Source organism: Aulonocara stuartgranti (genome assembly GCF_965226115.1).
Source record: "Aulonocara stuartgranti genome assembly, chromosome: 10".
NCBI lineage: Eukaryota > Metazoa > Chordata > Actinopteri > Cichliformes > Cichlidae > Aulonocara > Aulonocara stuartgranti.
In genome coordinates, this window is record NC_138946.1 from 25,161,791 (window position 1) to 25,183,648 (window position 21,858).

Sequence of the window (21,858 nt, forward strand, 5' to 3'; positions counted from 1 at the left end):
GAGTACGTCAGATGGTAAAATGTATGTATCTCTTGGTTTCTTTAAGTGGCTTCCATTTTTCTTGTATTAACTAGTGTTACATTTCTCTTTTTGGTGGTAGAGGTGATTGAAAATTATGATACTGTCAAAACTCACTGCAAGAAGTTGCCCTGAATCCTCAGCATAGCGTATGTTACCCTGCAATTTTAATCACAACATTGACTAACACAGGGAGGGCTCAAATCACAGATAGAACTAAGAAACTAGCAATGTTCGGCCCCCAACTGATTACCTGCCAATGTGGCTGTTGGAAATAAAATGATATAACAAACTATTTTTAGTACAACCCACTTACTGGTATTGTACCACTGAAATAACAATCAACAGCATTGTCATACCACAAATACACACTGTGGAGAAATACAATCTCTGAAGAAAAATTAATATAACTACAGGAATTTCAAATTCAAACAAACAAAGAAACACCTAGGAACTAACTTTTTTAAATGCATCTTTCATTTCACCTCTGTTTGTGTGTGATTCACAACCCTAAGTTCTTTTAACAAACCCAAAAGTTCTACAGCATACTTAATGTTCTCACTGGTCATGACACAGTGGGCAGAAAAAGGGAATGTTTTATTCTGTGTCCAAGCTAAGGAGTTAAAAAAAGGGGGGAAAAAACTTGTAACTGCCAAGCTTTACATTTTACTGTGAATAAAGGCAAGAACAACCAAGTGTTGAGAAAAAACAGTGACTTCATTTTAAAAAGTAAAAAGTATATCCCTCTTGAGCTCAAGTTAGGGCAGTCTGACAATGAATAGTAAAAAAAAGAAGGAGTGCCCAAAAATAGGTAAAGACTGAAGAATCTTTGAACCCATTTACAGCAGTGAAGTAGTAGTGAAACTAAACTCAGACTAGGATATTTTTTTACACAACTCAAGGTTTTTGCTGTTGCTTTTCAGTTGAACTAGTCTAATTTGCTTATTTACAGTCATAAATCAAATATTTAAACTGACAAAATTACTTTTACAGTGTAGCTTCAGGCATCAAAATAATAACCAAAGTCCCAATCTATTGGCAAATTTAGCAAGTGGAGGCAGTCAACAGATAACAGGTTTACATGCTCATGATGGTTACCTGAAACTATTAAATGCACTGGTTCAAGCATTGAGTATGATGGCAATTACCTGACCATTTAAAGCCGAGGCTGATACAGAGTGCTGTACACTGAAAAAAAATATGTTGTTGGATTTACTTAATTCAATAGTGGACATTGGTTGCACACAGATGTTTTGCTTTGGCAGCAACTTAAACAACTGAGTTAAATTAACACATTTTATTCATGTTCAATAAACCTGTGCAATTTTTGTTGATAAAATGTGACTTAAACATGTTTTGATGAAGTAATTTGAGCTCAACAGCAAGACAGAGATTTGTGAACTTTTCAGTAGCACAGAAGAAAATGATCCCAGACAAAAACTCTTGACTTTTTAAACCAGTCAACATGCAACACCAGCATCTACAAAGCAATATCAAAAGTTCCTGTTTGACATCAACTTTATAGTTTCCAGAACATATATTTTTAAAAAAAGATAAATTTTTCTCATTGGGCCAGTAAATGCATGATGAAAATTATGGCATCCTGGAATCAGTACTCACAGGTAATAGTTGACTGTTTCAATGGATGCAGCATTACTGACCTAATGCAATACATATACAATTTGTAGTTAAAGAATTTTAAAGTTCTTACTGTCATCATGGCAGCTACATCCTTTAGCTTTGTGGCCTGTTCCCCCGATCACTTTGCAGACACTTTCAGCAGACTGTCAGAGAGAAACTCAGCTCCGTCAGAAACCTTGACTGTAAAGGCATGGTTGGGATGCACTGGAATGCTGCATTTTATCTGAAATGACATAAAATTATTTTGAAATAACAGCAGGCACTGTGCTTGGTTAATCATTAATGTTTTGTTGAATAAAACCTGTGTTTCCAGATCTTATGCAATTAAAAAATCCAAAGATGTTTGTTTCTGATTTGCAACCCAACAATCCACAAGTTACAAGCTCATTTTAGTTCAAGTGTGCATTAATGTGAGTCCAGTAATCACCTTTCTGACAATACATATAGGTATAAGTTAAACCTTTGGCAGATTTTGGATTTCTCAGTTGTATTAATAGGGTGGTCTGTTTGAGTATGCATGCACCTAATAATTAAAAAAAATCTATTATAATTAAGTTACAGACACCTTAAGCGAAAATAGAATATACTTTCTCACCATAACACCTTGAACCCACAATCCATCAGCTGACTCCTGGTGAAATGCAGAATAGAGGTCGTCTCTCAATGTGCAACAAAAAAAACAAAAAACAAAAAACAAAAACAAAAGGACAGCAGGTGAGGGCAGGAGGGGTAGGGATGTAAGCTAGCATAATGCCGCTGATGATATTAGCTAAAGCTGTTCAATGTCCAAAATCTCACTAACACCACGGTGCAGTAAATACACAATGTAACTGAAGAGTCAGTTGGCAAATCTATTCACACAGAAAACCAAATTATGTTATGAGTGCCTCGTAATTAGGTTTAATGTGATATTACGGCTCTTGTGCCAAAGACAAATTCAAATGAAAAAGCACCAATTCTTTGACAACAGATAAAACAGCAAATAAGCTAACGGCTCTTTTTTAGCATGTTACATGGCGACACTCTAGACGTTTAACTACATTTGGCTGAAATATGGTAAATATTAATTCAAAAAATCTAGACATACCAAAAAACGTAGAGTTGGCTGCTCGACGTGACTGAGATGGATGCCTTTTTTAAACCATGATCCAAAGCCCGCGAGATGAAATCACACGTGGTTTCATGAGATTTAATGTTGCTATCTTATTGACTTACTTCACCTGAACATGATATGAACAATTTAATACACCCTTTCTGCATATCATGTAGTTTTTATACTATATAGTTACATTTAACTTTAAATGGTAAATGGCCTGTATTTGTATAGTGCTTTTCTAGTCCCTAAGGACCCCAAAGCGCTTTACACAACTTGTCATCCACCCATTCACACACAGGTGATGGCAAGCTACATTGTAGCCACAGCCACCCTGGGGCGCACTGACAGAGGCGAGGCTGCCGGGCACTGGCGCCACCGGGCCCTCTGACCACCACCAGTAGGCAACGGGTGGAGTGTCTTGCCCAAGGACACAACGGGCCTCGAACCGGCAACCTTCCAATTACAAGGCAAACTCCCAACTCTTGAGCCACGGGGCGATCGTGGCTCAAGAGTTAAAAGATGAGGCAATTGTGTTAAATACATGCAAGCTGCTTACATAAATCCATGAGACAAGAGGCAAGGGAGGGATGTCTAATTACTTGACAAGACTGCTATCTAGCAAAATTTGCTCTGCCCCTGAATCCACTAATACTCGAAGCTGGGAATCCCAGAAGTGGAGGGCGTCAGTGCAAGCACGGACCGGAAACTCAATGACGGTAGACCGGAAGCACTGACCTTTCCTTGTTTCTCTTGCAAAGCCAATTATGTAATTGTAAAATGAGATCCTCGAAAGAGGAGGCCTTATCCCTGGATGTTAACTGATCTATCATATGATCATTCAAAGAGTTCAGAAACACACCAGCACATTAGCTGGCCAACCTGAACTTGTGATGAGAGTGTGAGATTCAATTATGTGTTCCACCGCACTTTTGTTACTCTGCCTAAGAGCTAGATACATAGGCACCATGACATCACTAAGAGGATGGTCAAATGTCCCTTAAGCTCTTTAATAAATGTTTCATAAGAACAAGCAGCAACTGTTCTGGATAGCAGGTAAGCCTCTGCCCGCATTAACGCTTTACAAATAACCGATCACAAAAGAAACCTTAGAACCATCATCTCAGAAAGAGAGAGGGGAGCGCACAAAAGCCAAAGAGCAAAGGGCAGAAACCATCCACAGCAACCAACCTCTCCCGAAAATGGCTCAAATGGAGGAAAAACGGCATCACAAAAACAGCCAGTGATGCTGCTCCCTCTGAAGCTCCAGTGGAAGAGACGGGGCAGTGCGAAGGGAAAAAACTTACTAACTTTGACACACTTTATTCAGTTAACTGGGTTACATGGTCTAGTCACTGAGTTGTGAGTTTATGTTGGGCACCAAGGAATTGAAGGGCGGGCATGTATTCCCACAAAAAGGCTCCCGCTTATCCACGGCTCTTTTGACCAGGTTTGGTGAGTCCATAGGTTTAGATCAGATTACACTGTCAAATTTAGCAAGGTATGTCTTGGTGCCTGTTCAGTCATCCAGGTAAGTAAATCCCAAAAGGTTGATTCTGTTCGTCTGGACTTAACATTTTCAGTAGGAGAAACGTTTCATCACTCATCCAAGTGACACTGGAAACAAGGAGAAATCTGTTAATTTGCAATTTGTACTTTGACTAATTTGTACTTTTTGCAATTTGACTAAGTGTCTTAGCTGGGTTGTTTACCAGGCTGGTGATCTGATAATCTCGCAAAGACTAATGGCCGTGCTGGTTATTTTGAACGGGTTTGATGGCTTGCAGGTGATCAGAGGTGGAGAGAGAAACTCCAGCTCCACCTCAAAACATACAGCAGGCTCACAAAACCAAGCCACTTATAACATCTACTAGTCTAATACTCCAATCTTTGCAAATTCTGTTACTGCATATGACTATTTTTAGAATTTCTGTTCTAGAAAATTCGTCACAGTATAATATTAATGCTAAACTAGCATTATTTCCTAAATAAATGGTATCCCACTTGAAACAAATGCTTTATATTTGATTTCATATCATGTTGTCAAGTATTCCTCAAGGAAAAGAAATGCCCCAGTACAGTATGTAAAATGATAGAAATCCCAATTGTAATTCTAATTAAAAACTGGAGGCCAGATGTTTTGCTACAGTCTTTTCCCCACAGTGTTATATTGGCAGCCTCTAGTCTCTGTATTTTTCAAGAAGCTGTTTGGATGCACAATAAAGCAAGAAACATTTCTTTCATTTTCAGCCAGTAGGTATTCATATATAGATGGTGTTTGCTGAATATTTCAACCAAAAATGCCCTTTCAGTCCACAATGTGTGTTTTACTGGCCTGATCTCTTATCATCATTTTCTACTTTATTACCAGCATAGTGAAGACTTTAAAACACTGGATTTGTGTGTCTTCTTTATATGCTACATTGCATCACATAAAAAAATGAATGCAAACACTATTTTTATTATTATTTCTTCCTTTACAATTGTTTCACCACTGCTGATCCAATATACACTCAACAAAAATATAAACGCAACACTTTTGTTTTTGCTCCCATTCCCCATGGGATGGACGTAGAGACCTAAAATTCATTTCAGATACACAATATAACCATCCCTCCCAAACAGTGGTCACAAATCAGTCCAAATGTGTGGTAGTGGGCACATCTGCCATATTGAGATAATCCATTCCACCTCACAGGTGTGCCACATCAGGATGCTGATCTGACATCATGAGTAGTGCACAGGTGTACCTCAGACTGCCCACAACAAAAGGCCACCCTGGAATGTGCAGTTTTGTCTCACAGCAAAATGCCACAGATGCCACAAGCAATGAGGATGCGTGCAATTGGCATGCTGACAGCAGGAATGTCAACCAGATCTGTCGCCCGTGCATTGAATGTTCATTTCTCAACCATAAGCCGTCTCCACAGGCGTTTCAGAGAATATGGCAGCACATCCAACCGGCCTCACAACCGCAGACCTCGTGTAACGACACCAGCCCAGGACCTCCACATCCAGCAGGTTCACCTCCAAGATCGTCTGAGACCAGCCACCCAGACAGCTGCTGGAACAATTGGTTTGCACAACCAAACAATTTCTGCACATGTGTTGACGATGTGTTGCACTGCATGAGGCAAATGGTGGTCACACCAGATACTGACCGGTTCTGGGTCCCCAGACCACCAATAGCGCAAAAAACTGCACATTCCAGGGTGGCCTTTTGTTGTGGGCAGTCTGAGGTACACCTGTGCACTACTCATGATGTCAGATCAGCATCCTGATGTGGCACACCTGTGAGGTGGGATGGATTATCTCAATATGGCAGATGTGCCCACTACCACACATCTGGACTGATTTGTGACCACTGTTTGGGAGGGATGGTTATATTGTGTATCTGGAATGAATTTTAGGTCTCTACGTCCATCCCATGGGGAATGGGAGCAGTAACAAAGGTGTTGCGTTTATATTTTTGTTGAGTGTAGCATGCCAAGGCTTTTGTTCATTGACCCATGAGATTTTTATAGGTAATTCTGAAACACTTATGTTTTATCATGTTATTATTTCTTTCATTCTCAGCACTTTAAAGATGAGGATTATCTTATCTTATTTTTCTTATTTGGACATTCTCTCATTCCTAAATGACAGCATAGCCGAAATGGACATGACTCACACAACAACACTAGTGCTTGCAGACTGAAATGCAACAAAGTTTGCTTTTTAAACCTGTACTGGCAGCATAGTCAAATGTATCCCTTTCTCCCTTTCTTCATCCTTATCTTTAGATTGTTGATTTATAGTTTTCAGGTTTACTTATGAATTTGTTTTTAGGTGTTGATTGTAAAGGTTTAGGCACATACAAAAAATGCTTGCTTAGTTGTAGGAAAACATTATGGTCTGGGTTTAAAATAGACCCTTTCACAACATTTACCACATGTTAGAGCGCCTTCTTGGCAGAAGGACTTGAAAGTAAACTTCTGCTGTGTCTTGGTGGAGTATCACACTGCAACTAAAGAACTACAGCTGATGAGGACAGTAGATATTTTACTTATACTTGTTCATATGACTGCATTAGGTCCCCTAATTAAGCACTGATAATTTAACCACAACTAACCTGTGCTGTTTTCTTTTGAGGTAGAGATGATTTTACAGAAAAACATATGAAGGCAACATATGAAGTGTATCTTAAAGCATTTAATCAAATCTGAGTCCAGACTTTGACTTTGCCACCCCAAAACCTTCTTTTAATTTTTAATTTTTTTTTTTGAAGGATTCAAAGGTGGACTTATTGGTGTGTTTTGAGTTGTTGTCTTGCTCTGATTACTGGTTACTCTTTAGCTTCAGGACATGATCTGATGTCAGGGCATTGTTCTCCAGCACTTTGCTGTAGAGAGAAGAGTTCATGGTTTCATTGATTTTGCAGCTCAGAAATATTATATAATAATAATATAAATACTGTTGCAACTGTTAATATTACGGAAAAAATAAATAAATAGATGATCAGCCCAATTTACAGGTTTTGGATAAAATACAACAAATATTTTATAAAACCCCAAATCAAATATAGCATCCTGTCTCTTGTAGAAGAAAATAGTATCTGTATCAAGACAGTGTTTGTGGCAAAGAAATTTGGCTACATATGTTATTGTGTCAAGCAGTAAATGTCTTGGTATATGTTACTGTCATAAACCTGTTAAAAAAATTTACTTGTTGGGTCATTTCATGTCAGACAGTTTAAAGAGTGTTTTTTTTTAGCGTTTTCAGTAACTAGAATTTACTCATTTATGAAAAACATTTAGACATTGAACTCTTGAACACCTGTTAAAAACCTTGAGATGTGTCTAGACATAAACTGAAGCTACTCAACCACTGATGAGGAATTTAGAAACTGTTGCGATTCATTTAGTGTTTTTGAGTTATTTTTACAATTGTGATGCAGTCATATAATTGCTAATAAAAATAAATAACTGAGTATATAAAGCTTAGTAAATGACGTTTTACTGACTACATTGGATTTTACAGTCTAAAAAAATGCTTCAGTAATGTGCTTTTCAAATTAATGTGTTACTCTTGAAGTTAAATATGATGCTATTTCAAAAACATTAACTAGGTTGCACATTTACTTTTGTTTTCAGGCAGTGGTAGCTCAGCTGGAAAAGGCTTAGCTTTGCTTCAATGGACTACTGTATAGTCAACAACAAAGACTTTGCAAAACTAGTAAAATTAACTTCAGTTATTGGGGGGGGGGAGTATTTTGTTATGATGGCAAAACCCATATCAACTTGGATTTTTTTCAAACTACAAAAGTAATGTCAGGATAAAATGAATAAAGTGCCTTTAAATAAAGTTGTGTGTGCGAGTTCTGATATGTTCTAATAATTCATTCTAAAGATTATTTCAGCCAACATCTACCACCGCTTGAGGAAATTAGTGGCTGTAGCATTTAAAAAGACAAAGGCAAAAAACAACACAAAACAAATTCATCAGTAAATGGTTCAGTTGATTTCATTGGTAACTTAGGTCTAAATGTGTCTGTTTCTAAGGAAACAGCCCATCTACCATCATATGGAAGAATATTGTATGACAAGGTGAGCAACAGTGGTTTATGTAGTCAGGTACACACAAACACTACTGTCTTTTTATCTCATGTTTGTTGCAAATATGGTGTTTGTTAAGTAGACTTTCACATTTTAAGCATGATAACAAATTTTTTTTGATTTTGACCAGTATCAAAATGTGGAATTTAGACACCATTTTTACCAACATCACATAATCAAAACAACAATATAGTCTACTGTCTTTCTCAGTGTAACTCCCACATATTTCCAATTTATATTATATTTATATTTAAAGTTTTATGTTTTGGACCTTTTGGAAGTTTTACAGATTTTCAGTATTTTATTTTGTGTTAAGACATTTAATTCTTTTATCCCTCAAAATATAGTGCACTATTTATTTAAGGGTTATGGATCTTTTTCCATGTGAAAATACACAAAAATGATCCCCAAGAGCCATACATGATAATACGTGTATGTGATCATAGTCTAATTTGCTTAAGTGCCTCACTCTAATGTTTGAACCAACTGGCAAAAGGAATAGGAATTCAAAATGAACAGCTAATTTAAAATGTTAAAGGGAGATAATGAATACCCAAATCAAAATGCAGGAAGTATTTTTGCAATAAGTCTTTTTTTACAAGCATTTTTTTCCTCAGATTTCTCTTCTGCAGCCGTGCCAACAGGTTAAAGCAGAGTAACTAAATACCAACCTGCTTCTTCTATTGTGTTGTTTTATTAGTAGTAACAGCACTGCCTAGCTTCTTTTATCTATTTCATCCATGTTAGACCTCTATGACTAACTAGACAGTCTTTATTTACGATTTTCTACATAATTTGAATCTTTATTAAAAAAATCAAAAATCAAAATGCTTAGTAGCTTAATTTAATCTCACTATCTCTTTCCCAGTTTCTGTAGATGGTTTAGGGTTAGGAACTGTGCCGTGTGACAAATGACTGGAGGGATGTTTAAAGCCTACTCTTTCTCTATCAGAAGTGTTATTTTTGCTGCTTTTTTAATCATGTGAATATAATCCAAACCCAGTAGCAAACAAAAACAATGAACACGAAGAAGAAATGCAAACTGCTCTAGCTCTTGGAATTCCTAAACACAAAGCAAACCAGCATGCTCCAATAAGAGGAACAGTGACATCCCTATAGCACATGGAATAAATGTAGCCTACTCAATATGATAAGAAAGCCTTAGGATAAGACATGAAGACATGCTTTCATGACAGTAACAGGATTACTCACTCGCACAGTGCTATATACTCATCATATTCACTAAAGTGTTAATTAATTTTAAAACATCTCCCCATTCGTTGGTTGTTTTGAGTCCAGTCTGGTGAAAATGAAAGTGCTATTTCCATAGCACCTTGTTTTCATACATTTCATTTACACAAGGGACGGGTTATGTGGATCTTCCTGCCTCTCAATACTCTGCTTGCAAGAGAGCTCTTTCTGTTAATTAACCAAACCACATGGGTCTAAACACAAGTCCAAGTGTCTTCTCTAACTGTAGAGTCTCCTCACTGAATAAAACCTAGCAGCATAGTCTGCATGTTATTTTTCTACCAACATATACTGTCTGTGGTATTCTACAAAGGTGAGGGTGAGGGTCAGACTTTGTACAAAAGGAATAAATTCACAAGAATAAGCAAAGCCTTAACCAATGACTGCAGCCAGTCTTGACTTTTTACCGATGCTTTGGCTTTGTCACTGAGCTGACAATCTCTGTATCTCCCTTCAAGAATATATAGCGCCCGTGTTAATGCTCCTCGCTGGTTTCATGTATGTCACTGTGTGAGGGGGAAAAAAGGAATTATACATTATATGTAACGACAACAGAACAGAATCAGGAGCTGCTGGTGGAAAATATTACTGCTAAATTGTTCAGTCTTTTTAACTGCAGATCTTAAGTGCACACATACACACAAACACTCTCTCTCCCACACCCAACGCCTCTCCCACACACTCAGACACCAAGGTAAATCTTGACAGGAGTGACGGTGAGTTGTTCATGTGGTGCTGACAGCTTTATAAACACACATCTTTTAAGTCTCTTCTGATGCCTGTCTGCCATTAGGAAATCAGCTGTCCATTACCACATTTTACTTGTTAGATCATTTCCACCTGACGTGACTAATATTGTTTCTTTTATTTATTTCATTTTTTGAGCTGTCTTTCCTATTGACATGAAAAACATCAAATTTAGAGTTTTACCACAAACTGTGGCTTGTATTGTGTGTTTGCAGAGGTATTAATATGTCTGCAATGATATAGGAACATTATATTATATATAATCCTCACTTTTCACTCATCACAAAGGAGGGATTTAAAGTTGTGTAATGAATCAGTAACGTCAAAATCAAATATGTGATATTTTCTGATATTCTAAAACTGTTTTCTTGGCTAAACTGAAAAAAAAAATGGATTAGACCATGCAGAATTACATCACTAGGGATCTTCATATAATTTGCACCAGATTATGGAACTGAAGAATAAAGAAATATAATGGATTAGCAATATATTAAGAAACAACAAAACATAAACCCCAACATTTTTATACTTGCGAGGTTAATAAAGTTGCTGCTATGATCAACCTGTTACTGTTACAGCAAATTGATGGACGTGATGGACGGTTTCTTTAATTCCAACAACTGATGTGCACAGAAGTAAAAAATGTGTTTAATTATTTATGATCTCAGTCAAAAATATTTACATCTTTTAAAGTTCACCTTCAACAAATGAAAATAGGTTCATGTAAATTATTTTTGATTTATTTATTCGTTTTGGTATTCGGTGACATATTTATTGCAATTTAACATTTTAACCATTTCTCCATGACTAATTATTGTGTCAACTTTTTTTTCATCCATCAGCATAATCATTTACCATTTTTTCTTATATATTCATTTTATTAGGCACCTGCTTCAATTGATCAATTTTGCTATTTATTCATTACTTTTAGCTTTTTCACCATTTTATTGTTGAAACCAAGTATCTATTACTTGAGGGTAAATATTCTTAAGACATCCCTCTAGCATTACTGCAGAATTGTTTTAACATTTATCTCTTATTTCTATAAAATTATGAATCTATTCAACAAAAATCAGAAACTATACATCTTTAAACAAATCAGATTTACATTTTTTTGGTCAAATCTTGCCTTATAAGTTTGTTGCTTGTCTGTCTCTCTGGGCTGAATGGCTAAAGAACAGTGAACTTTTTCTCTTCGCATCAGTGCTCCCTCTATCTGTCAGTTGACCCATATGCTTTGGCTCCACAAGTAGATTTTCTAAATATTTGAATGCATCATATTCTTCAACTGAGTCAGCCCAAGAAGGAAAAGGAAAAGAAAAGAAATATAAGAAAGATAAAGGATGCTCTTCCCCACAGCTGACATATCTCACTTTATTTTTATTGCAGTGACATTTAGAGAGTAAAGTCACTCCAGATCACATATGGCAGAGAACTACTGCTGCACTGATGCCTATGGGCTTAAATCTTGTAGTATGTCTGGCCACACCCTGTGATGGCACAGCGTGTCTGCTCAATCATCTGTCAAAAGGAAAAACTGACTGGGATGTGACAAGAGTTTCCCCAACTTTGAACATTTGTATCTATAGAGAACATTGTGGGAAAAGTTTTTTTTTCTTTTCTTTTTTTTGCCCATTATCATTCAGTATGGATTTGCTCATCAAAGTATATACTGACAGCATTTTCACCTCATTTTTTCTGCTTTTGATGTCCATTTGTGTTGCGTGTGTGCCACCTTGCTTCTGCATGTTGTTGAGTCTGTATTTGTCGTTTCTCTGTGTATGCCTCCTCCGAAAGTATGTGTTTGTGGGAGGAGGGACGGTGCTCCAGGTGTGGTTTATGATAAGAGAATAGATGTAAATGTATACAGATCACATTCACATGCTGTGTTGCTGTGTGCTTGTGAGAGCAAACAAACCACAAGCTTAGAATTCTAACATTCCATCTGCCTTAGAGTATTCAAGCTTACAAAAGCTTCCAAGTTTTTCAGCATCAGTTGACGTAATTGGAAATGGGTCCTGAAAACAAATTTTCTGGAGTACTTGCCAAGTTCTTAATTGATGTTTGTTGAATGTGCTGGCTGGACTAGGTCAGTTTTGAAATAAATCAGATAAAGCCAAGTATGAGACTGTAGTATTCAGGGTGCTGGCCACAGACAATGTGCTGGCTAGATTGTGCATGGTGGGCAGGCCCTTTTGGGAAATTTGAGGGCATAATCTGCCTTTCTTCTGATGCACCTATTACCCTTCCCTTGTCCTCGTTTTTTCCTCACATCATAATATGGCCACCAGGAAAAAGAGAATGGGAATCAAACCTGCCTGCGCTCTTTAAAGACATCAAATGCAGTGTTTTAAGCAGTTATACCTGAAATAGACAATAGAAATGTTAAATCATGGCCTTGGTCTGCCTCAGCTCTCTGGTTAAATAAACGCATGAATATGAATGCCAGATATCCTTATAAATTCGTTTTGAGTGAAGCTTTAACAAGGTCACCATACATGTAATCAGTTGTTTCACTTTAACTGTCTTGAAACACTGCCTTCAATTTCCAATTGTCTATTTAATTAGACAGGAAAAGATCAGCAAACAACCAAATAACAAAAATGATTCTTTAACACATCTATAATGAAATATAATAATTTTGCTCAAGTGGGTTGGTCACTTTGTTGGAACACTGACTCATAATCTCCTAATTATTTCGTAATTGATTTTCATTTGTATGCATAAAATGTTTATTTCTTCTCCTCCAACATTTACCCTTTCATTTTGTAGGCTACCTCGCAGTGTTCTTAGGCGCCTTCTGGGCCACCTGTGAAATTACTTAAATGTTATTAGTATGGCTGTTGAAAAGCAGCATAGCGGTGGCGATGCGTGGGCGGGAGCTCTAATATGATTGGCTCAGGGACACTGTAAGCCTGAGTGGCAGCCCTTAATGGGAGCCCTGGAGAGGTAACCCAACAGCTGTGTGTTTGCAGCTAATGAGAGATGGGGGAGGAGTAAAGGATCACAGACTGGAAACACTCTGATAAACTCTTGCTTCTGAATGGCTTGGGAAGATAGGAAATCAAGTTTTCTCCGGAGGACATTGCTTAAGGCTTTCCTTTGTGACAAAACCCTGCATTTGACTCATTACTCCTGGTCCATTGCTTTATGCCTAAGCAGTTATGATCACTGGCATCAGTGTTCAGGAAGAAAGGAAGAGAGTAACTGTGGCGTGGGATGAATTTCTCTCCCTGCTGAGCCATGCTGATTTATAGCCCTGAGCAAAAGCATTGTTTTTTTAATTACACTGCTGCAGTTTTAACAGATGATGCCACACATTACTAGTTTATTCCATTGTACACCAACAGCACAGTTTGTTTCACGTGCGGTTGATAGTCATTGTCTCCAAGAACAAGACAGTGTAGCGCATATTACTCCTACATCAAGCATTATTAACAGTTTCCTCAGCAGATATATGTGCTGCTTCTCTTCTTCCCTATCATAACCGCCTGAGGGTGGCGCCAAATGAATAAATAGTGGCCAAACAGCTTCCATTTTAGGCCGCTCATTTTGCTACATGTAATGCATATCAACAAGTAAACCGCCGGCACTGGCTACCTGTTACATCAATTTTGGACACGTTGTGCGATTAGTGAGCAGTTTTGAGGGGAAAGGAAAGACTGACACGAATTAAAATAGTGCAAGGCAAGCGGAGTGATTTCTTGATAAGCTTATTTAATAAGGTGCATCCCCCTGTTTGAGCTGACCCACTTTAATAAGATCCTCTTAAACTGTAGGCATCACATAATTTCCTGGTAGGCAGCCTTGGCATAATGTAGAGTATGAAGTTGCTGTGTGCTGCGGTGGATGGGAGCCCCACCTCCTCCCACGCTCTGATGAGTAGAGAGAGAAAAGAGAGAGGGAGCTAGGGGAGCAACTAACGTACCCACTGTATCTCACCACTTGCTGTCTGGAAATGCTTCAGATGGGCTTCTTGTTTAGGACCGGTTAGCGGTTTCTTTTTGCACGTTGCGAAAATGACATTTCTTTTGCTGTGTTTTAGACATCCAGTGCGTCCTTAGAGTGCGCTCTAAGCTACTTAGATCAGGGCTGGAGAAACTTGGACCAAAGGGATGCGACAGCGAGTGCAAATCTTTCCAAGGATCAGTTACTGAGGATTGAAAATGGCACACAGTAGGGCATCTTTATGGAATGAGATTCTTGGTTTCCCATCTCTGTCATAAAACAGTCTATACAATATAATTGCTCATAAGTTACAGCCGCATATTCTCACGGACTGAAAACTGTCTCTGTTCTTCACACTGTGGGACGGCGGTGAACGAAGGATTCTGAATTTTCATGCGGAAAGTTCTGAGTACTGTCTATGGATTTTGTGGCCGCTGAAGTGATTTTTGATCTCAGCACTGTGACGGAGGTTTGAGGGTTAGACACCTGCCTCTGGGAGCACCGCTGGACATATCAGCCGCGGGAAGAATTGGCTACGCGACAAGCGCTCACGTAAAAAGTCTCTGGCTCAGGTACTGAAATTACTGCAGAAATAATCAAGAAAGTTGATTCATGATGCAATGCCAATGAAGTTTATAGGAATGCATTTCGGACTTGTCTGAAGTGTTGTCGCTTAACACAGGCCGTGGCTCAAACAGATCGTTTATACAACAAGTTGCACTTTATAATAGACACACACAGAGCACAAAACAGCTGGCTGTTCGGTGTTACAGGTTGATAGGCGGTACAAAGGCTAGATGTGCCACCCGCAATAAGGATCCTCTGCATGATAAATTAGACGATGCATTTTAATTAAAACCTATGCGAGTAGACACGAGTTCCAGCCTGCGTCGGGGTTGGTATTAAGTCATTAACTCTGCATGTCATTGCACTTCAGCGACAATATGAGTGCGTGCGCTTTTCAAGCTGATCTGTACCGGCGATCGGCTAATTGCATTTTATTGCACCATTATGATTCTGTGAAGCAGAAAATGTGAACCATTTGTATCATCCTTCTTTCGCCATTTATCCCATACTAGCTGCAAACATCATACTAATTGCCTTTATTCGTGCATCTTGATTTGGCGTTGTTTACTCTAAACAATTTCTTGCAAACAATTCGGACTTCTCCTGCAGCCTGTCGTGTTCATAACTGTTATACAGTTTTAATATGGAGAGATTCGTGATTATAATTGGGGGGTGAAATCTTTGATCAGATCGTCGGGTTAGGGTTAACCCCTAATCTCCTGTGCTCTCCAGTGAGAGTCTGGGGTGTTGTTTCTCGCCACTCCACCGACCACCAGGCACATTTTAATAGTCTGCTCTACGTAATGATGTCGGTCTAAGTTCCCACACATACTTTAGGCTACAAGGCCGTCATAACAGAGCAGATCAAACAGGCCTATAACCTACTTGTAGCCCAGATCTGAGAAACTGTCTGTAAGACATGAACCTGTTAAATGTTATTATCTAAATCATTCAGTGAATGAAACTTCTATCTATCTATCTATCTATCTATCTATCTATCTATCTATCTATCTATCTATCTATCTATCCATCCCACATAAGAATAGACTGTAAGGCTAATTTCCTCTGCCGATTTTATTTTTGAATTATTACCAGTAGGGAACTTTCCTCTGAATATTGTACAATAACATGCAATGTGCCATGTAATGGGGTTGCTGAAGGAAGGGTAAGTGTGTGGTAAACGGATCAAATTGTGGAAAGGGCACAAAAGGATTTTTTTCTGACTTCTCCAGCAGGTATTTGAGCTTGAGGGAGTGAACCTTTACTGCACAAAAGCAGTACAATAACCCCTATAAGGAAATTAAACTCTGTTTTAATCATGTTACACAGAGCAGTGAGGAATCCAAATTATACGATCTGCCAGTTTCTTTATATCTTTATATAAAGAACCTTTTAATATTGGAATGTGGCCTTTTTGATCTCAGTGTATTTCTTTTTTTTTAATTTTACTTCTTTGTGACAGGAGTGACACAAGAGTGTTCTGTGTTTCAGCATGCATATGGATAATTCCAGTGCTCACGCCTTTAGAAAGTGTTTCCAACCAAAGGCTATTGCTTTCTCATTACCGAAACCCACAGTTTGCAGTCAGTATAAGAGTGCAGCCTTACATTTGGCAGTAAATTCCATTGGTAGATCAGCAGTGTAAGGAGAGACCCATAGCTGTGATACTACCTATCATAAATCATGCCCGTGGGAGGGTAATGGATTTTACCTGTTATACTAGCTAAAGGCGCAGAGTCAGCCAATACATCAAATCACATCAGTTGAGAAAATCATTAAATCATCTGTTATCTTTCCACACTCTGGCAAAGCAGGAAGGAGCACAGAACAGCGTTGTACAGCACAAATTCATGAACCTGAGTCCCAGCATGTAACAGGTGAAAATTCAGGTCCTGCTTTTATCAGTTGCTGCAAAACAAGCAGCTACTACAAAATATCCTATTTAATTCCTCTGATGATTTTTTTTCTTCCCGGCACAACTCTAACCTTTTTTCTTATGAGTAATTTACTATTATGCCTCAGTTAATTCTGCATGTGAGTCATTTCTGCTGGACCTGTGGAGCGGCCAACTTAAAGAGCAAATGTCACCCAGTCAGTCTCTGAGTTGACTCAGTCAGAAGATAGTCTGTCTCCATGGCAACCAGAGCAGGCGCACATGCTCCGCAGCACAATTATATTGTTCTTCATTTTTATAACTACCTTTTTTTTTTATGTATAATACCAACACTTACATAATCAGGCACAAACTCCTTTATCATTTTTTAAAATAATTTCATTTTAAGCCAAACATTGTTCTAAATCTTTCACAAACAATGCAAATTACTTTTGCTTTGCAATAAATTGTTACATACTGGCACGTAAAAGATGTGTTATTTATTTTTCAATTACAAAAATGAAAAACAACATAATCACTCCATATTTTATACAATGTTATTGTTAGCTGAAGTACTGCATTAACTTTTTTATTAGCATTTATCTTACCAATTATTTCTGTTTAATCAAACTTCACCCTCCTACTTGTATTTCCTTCCCTATATTTATCAGAGTTACTTACAGTAAATAAAGTAGTGCTAATTCTATCTCTGTCTCTCATTTGTCTCTCTTTCTCTGTGTTTGTGTATATATATATATATATATATATATATATATATATATATATATATGTATATTGTGTGTGTCCTCAGAATGAAAATTGTAGCACCATCTTTTATAGCAGTAAACAGTGGTAAAGATATCTCTGCACTTCTCTCCAGTTGATTCAGGACTGGATCTGTCATATAGGCTTGGATGGTACCAATTTTTCAGAGGTCATTTTTATGACTGGGTTCAGCAACCACAGCCTTAGCGAGGCAGGGACTTGTTTCCTTGGGAACCGCAGCACAACCTGACACAACCTAGGCTGGCACTTTGATTGTAGACACGCAGAAGTTGAAAAGTTCTCTTGAACAGATGGGTCAACTGGGTTGTGCACTGTGTGAGGGCTCAGTGGGAGGCTCAATCAGACCTCGTAGTTTGACTGATGTTTTAGCTGCCTGTGAAGTTTTTCACCTTCTCCTCAATGAAGAACAAAAAATTGCAGCGGTGGAGTGGAGGAGTCCTGCATTTTTATCTATTCATTTATTTTAGAACATGGTGAAGCGCATCAATGATTATTACTTCTTCAATCTATGATACGCAGACATCAGAAGGATAATGATGGAAGATATATTGTTAGGAGACAACAGTATTGTTCTGAATATATTGCTGAAATTCTAATCAAAACAGCATATTTTCCCACAGCACCTTTTGCATGTTTTTTCTGGCAAATAAGCAATGGTCATTTCTTTTAATTATTACAAAGGTCTATGGTTGTAGAAAAGACAAACTAAATTTAACACATAACACAATTTCACATTTAATAGTTCTATTTGTTTCTTTTTCTTTATAAAAATAATGCAGCAAAAAGTACCACAGTACTTTACCAGACACTTTTTTCAAGGTTTGTTTTTTTGCCTTCAGGTCAAGGAGTTGTGTAGTCAAATAGCAACCTCTACACCTCTACACTACAACTTGAACATAAGTGACAACAACCTCCCAGGTGTGAAAGTGGGCATGAGTGAGAACCACTTTTCTTCCCCTCTTAGAGACACTCTTATCTATAGAGATCATTGACAGGTGAAAAAGTATGCTTGGGTGAGCTTCTCCACCAAATTGTGAGTCTGTGTAATGATGGCCAAACTGAACATAAGTCATAAAACATTGACTCAATTGTTTGGACTTGTACTTACAGTTGGCACTCCTGATGGTCTTAATAAGCTAAGGTTTGGCCAGGCAGAGTTCTTGCTGTGTGGCAGGTCAATCCAGATAAACCTTGGGCTCTTAAACTCTACTGCTAAGCAGTTTTGCCTCGACTGCGTTTTCTGTTGCAAAGTTAAACATCTACACAAAACAAACAACAGACACTAGACCCATCGGGCAGTTTGAGGCTCTCTTTGAAAGTCCACCTCCATACTGTGGTACAGGCTGCCTTCAGCATTCATTTTTCAGTTTTTTCAACATAGCAACCATCTGGACCATTGCGTGATCACAGCATGAGGTTTTGTGGTGAGTGCTGCTTCACTGGTAGACTTAAAGTTCCCTCCTCAGTCAAACAGTGGATGCCTTGATTGTATTTGGAAGGATTTTGTTTTTTTCCCTAAGAATATGTGTTGCTCTGGATCACCTTCATAAGGTCTCTGGCTCAGTATGCTAATTTGGATTGTCTATTTGAACATGGTGTATTTTCCAACAAACAGTGCTCAAGGGAATTAGAGTCACCTAGGCAATACACAGTCTCTACAGTTCTGCCTCCTGGACTTACACAAGTTGTACTAGAGTTACCCAAGCAAGCAATGTCAAAGTTGTCCCGTGGAGCAGCTAGCAAAACATATTTTAGAGTTATAATTGGTTGTTCAGACGACAAATGAAAAAAAGTTTATATTCAGTGATTCTTTTTTAGTTTATTACAGCAGTGCTGCCACAATACTTGGTTGTTGACAGGGTGAATTTTAATAACCAAAAAGATTTCATTTTCTCAGCCTAGCACTTTCTCAATATTGCAGTCTTGCAATGTCTGATCCAGTTCAGTATTTTTATTCCAGAGCTGGCATTTTTATAGCTGATTTCATTCATTAAGGAAGCTAAAATCTTAATTTTGGAAATGACTAAGAAAAGTATTTGATTTTTTGAGCAGTTCAACAGGACTCAACTATGACAAAAACATTTTATCACTCTGAGAGAACTAACCTCTTGTTCCTCCCTTTGATTTTCTGCTGAATTATGTATCGCGATCTGCCTGAATCAGCTTGTAGTCTTGTGGGTCTACCATCTGGGATGACAGATGATAACTAAGTTTTTTGGAGAAAAAGAGCTGAGATGCAGGGAATGTCACTCCTAGTTGTGTTCAGCACTTCTAATTTATCAATTTTGCTGCTCAGGTAGTAAATTTCAGTGAGACATCCAGTAGTCCAAGAAGTTTCACATCCTCCAGTAGGGAAAAATCTCCTGTTTCCCTTTGCCACCACCTCAGAGCACTTTGAGATGAGAAAAGGAAATCTGGCACTGTCAAGCTTTTGATAAAATATTTGTGGGAAAGCTGAGGAATGTGAGATAAAACCCAAAGGCGTGGTGTCAATGATATTCAGCAGAGATTCTCGCTGAGTGATAGCAAAACGCATATTTTACGAACAACATGAATTTTAATGTAAATGTAAACAAAGAAAAAAAAGGACACTAATTCACTAGACTGTCAGGCATGGTGCCATCTGGAAGACAGGCATGAGGCCAACTGGAAAACATTAAGTCATGAGTGTCATCAACCATAACAATCATGTCACTATCAAAGCATGGCTATTCATTGCAGAAGTGGCTATAATATCAGGGGAGCAGTTACAACCAAACCATTATAAAATCAGCTACGGTATGCCATTTTTAGATGCCACATTGTATAAATACATTTGAAAACTTTGAAATTTAACAGTGAATTTTAAAATAGAAATGAAAAAAAAAAGATGATGCACATATCAAGTAAGCTAAAGTAATTTTTACTGAATTCTCCAAATACCAATTTAATTGAAGCAATACATACATGCACACCTCACATATCTTGTTGAAAGCATGTGTTTAATGGAATGGTAGGCAGCAGTATGAAACATTTACAGTGTGATTTATAATTCCCCTTAAAATTATATCCCATGGGATGCTGTTAATGTCAGTCTTGGGTATAAGAAAAGTGTATCTGCTGATTGCGTTTTTGCTTCTTCCTGCCTTTTTATACTGCAAACATGAACTGGAGAAAGCGCAATCACTGTTCATGCCACATTGACTACAGGTTCTCCTCACAAATGTAAAAAGGGAGACATTGATTTTTGAGCAATTAGTGCATCAATAACTAGCACTTTCAATTTTAATGTATTCAAAAGGAATTGGATTTTTCATTGAATTTCTGTATATTTGTGTTTTGCTGTCTAGCTTAATACTCATTTACCTTACTCCTGTATGGAACATTGCGGCATGCAGTTGCATTTTAAATAACTCCATTTGCTGTCGTGTATGTATATTTCTATCAGCTCTCACCCACACTGACTAGGGAAGCATTGATTCCTCTTGTTCTTTTCCTAATCCCTAACTGACGACATAGACCCACACTAGACTGAGCACCTGTGTTCTTTTCTGTTTCAGTTGAAAAACTATTGTGGAAATAATTGGAACTATTCACCTGTGTTTGGATTAACATAATGATTTACTTCTACATAACTTTTTAAACTAGAAGTAGCATTTTGTTTTCGCTGTAACTTTCTTTAAAAGCCTGTGAAAATAAAGAAATGCTGTAAAACAGTGCAGCATTGAAGAGACAGTGACTGCGACATGGACTGCTGTTGTCTAATTATAACCCGAGTCATTAAAGCTGGTATTGATCAGCATATTGAAGTTTTGCATTAGTAACACAAACATAGCACAATAAAATCGGATGCACTGAAATGAACTCTACTTGATTAGTAAGTGGACACTCACTGATTCAGCAGACACACAATTTTTTTAAACTGTTTTCACGATGAAGTTTTCCAGAGCATGAGACCTTGATACTTAACCCCAATGATTGCTCCTATTTCAATTACCAATAGGACTCAAACACACACACATGCATATACACACACACACAGAAAGAAAGAAAGAGAGAGAGGGGAAATAATTATACTCTGAAATCATTGCAGCATGAAAAAAACAGAAGTCTTTTGCTAGAGGGAGTAAAGATCAAAGAAGACACTAAAATAATGGGTCACAATTGTAGAGTTGAAAGGTTCAAAATCAAACACAATAATTACAGTGTTTGAGCTAGCCAGTGGCAATGGAGTGTGGAAATGTCTGCATTGTGCAATGCCAGGTGGAAGCTGGATGTGATGATAGTAGCAAAGTTGCATAATTGGCATGAGAAAGAAATTTGACTCTATGACCTTTAGTATGCAAGTGTTCATTGTCAGA

General features: G+C 37.8%; 1 protein-coding gene across 2 annotated transcripts in view; it reads left to right on the forward strand.

Annotated features, from left to right (window-relative positions):
* pcdh1a (protocadherin 1a) overlaps window positions 1–21,858 on the forward strand; it is a 174,142-nt gene that overhangs the window by 46,297 nt on the left and 105,987 nt on the right. The window contains exon 1 of one of the 2 annotated variants that reach the window (XM_082547971.1): window positions 14,007–14,864. The exons of the other annotated variant lie outside the window; for it this stretch is intronic. The gene's annotated coding sequence lies outside the window, so the exon portion shown is untranslated. Of the gene's footprint in view, window positions 1–14,006; window positions 14,865–21,858 lie in introns of those variants that run through there. 2 annotated transcript variants of the gene reach the window in all.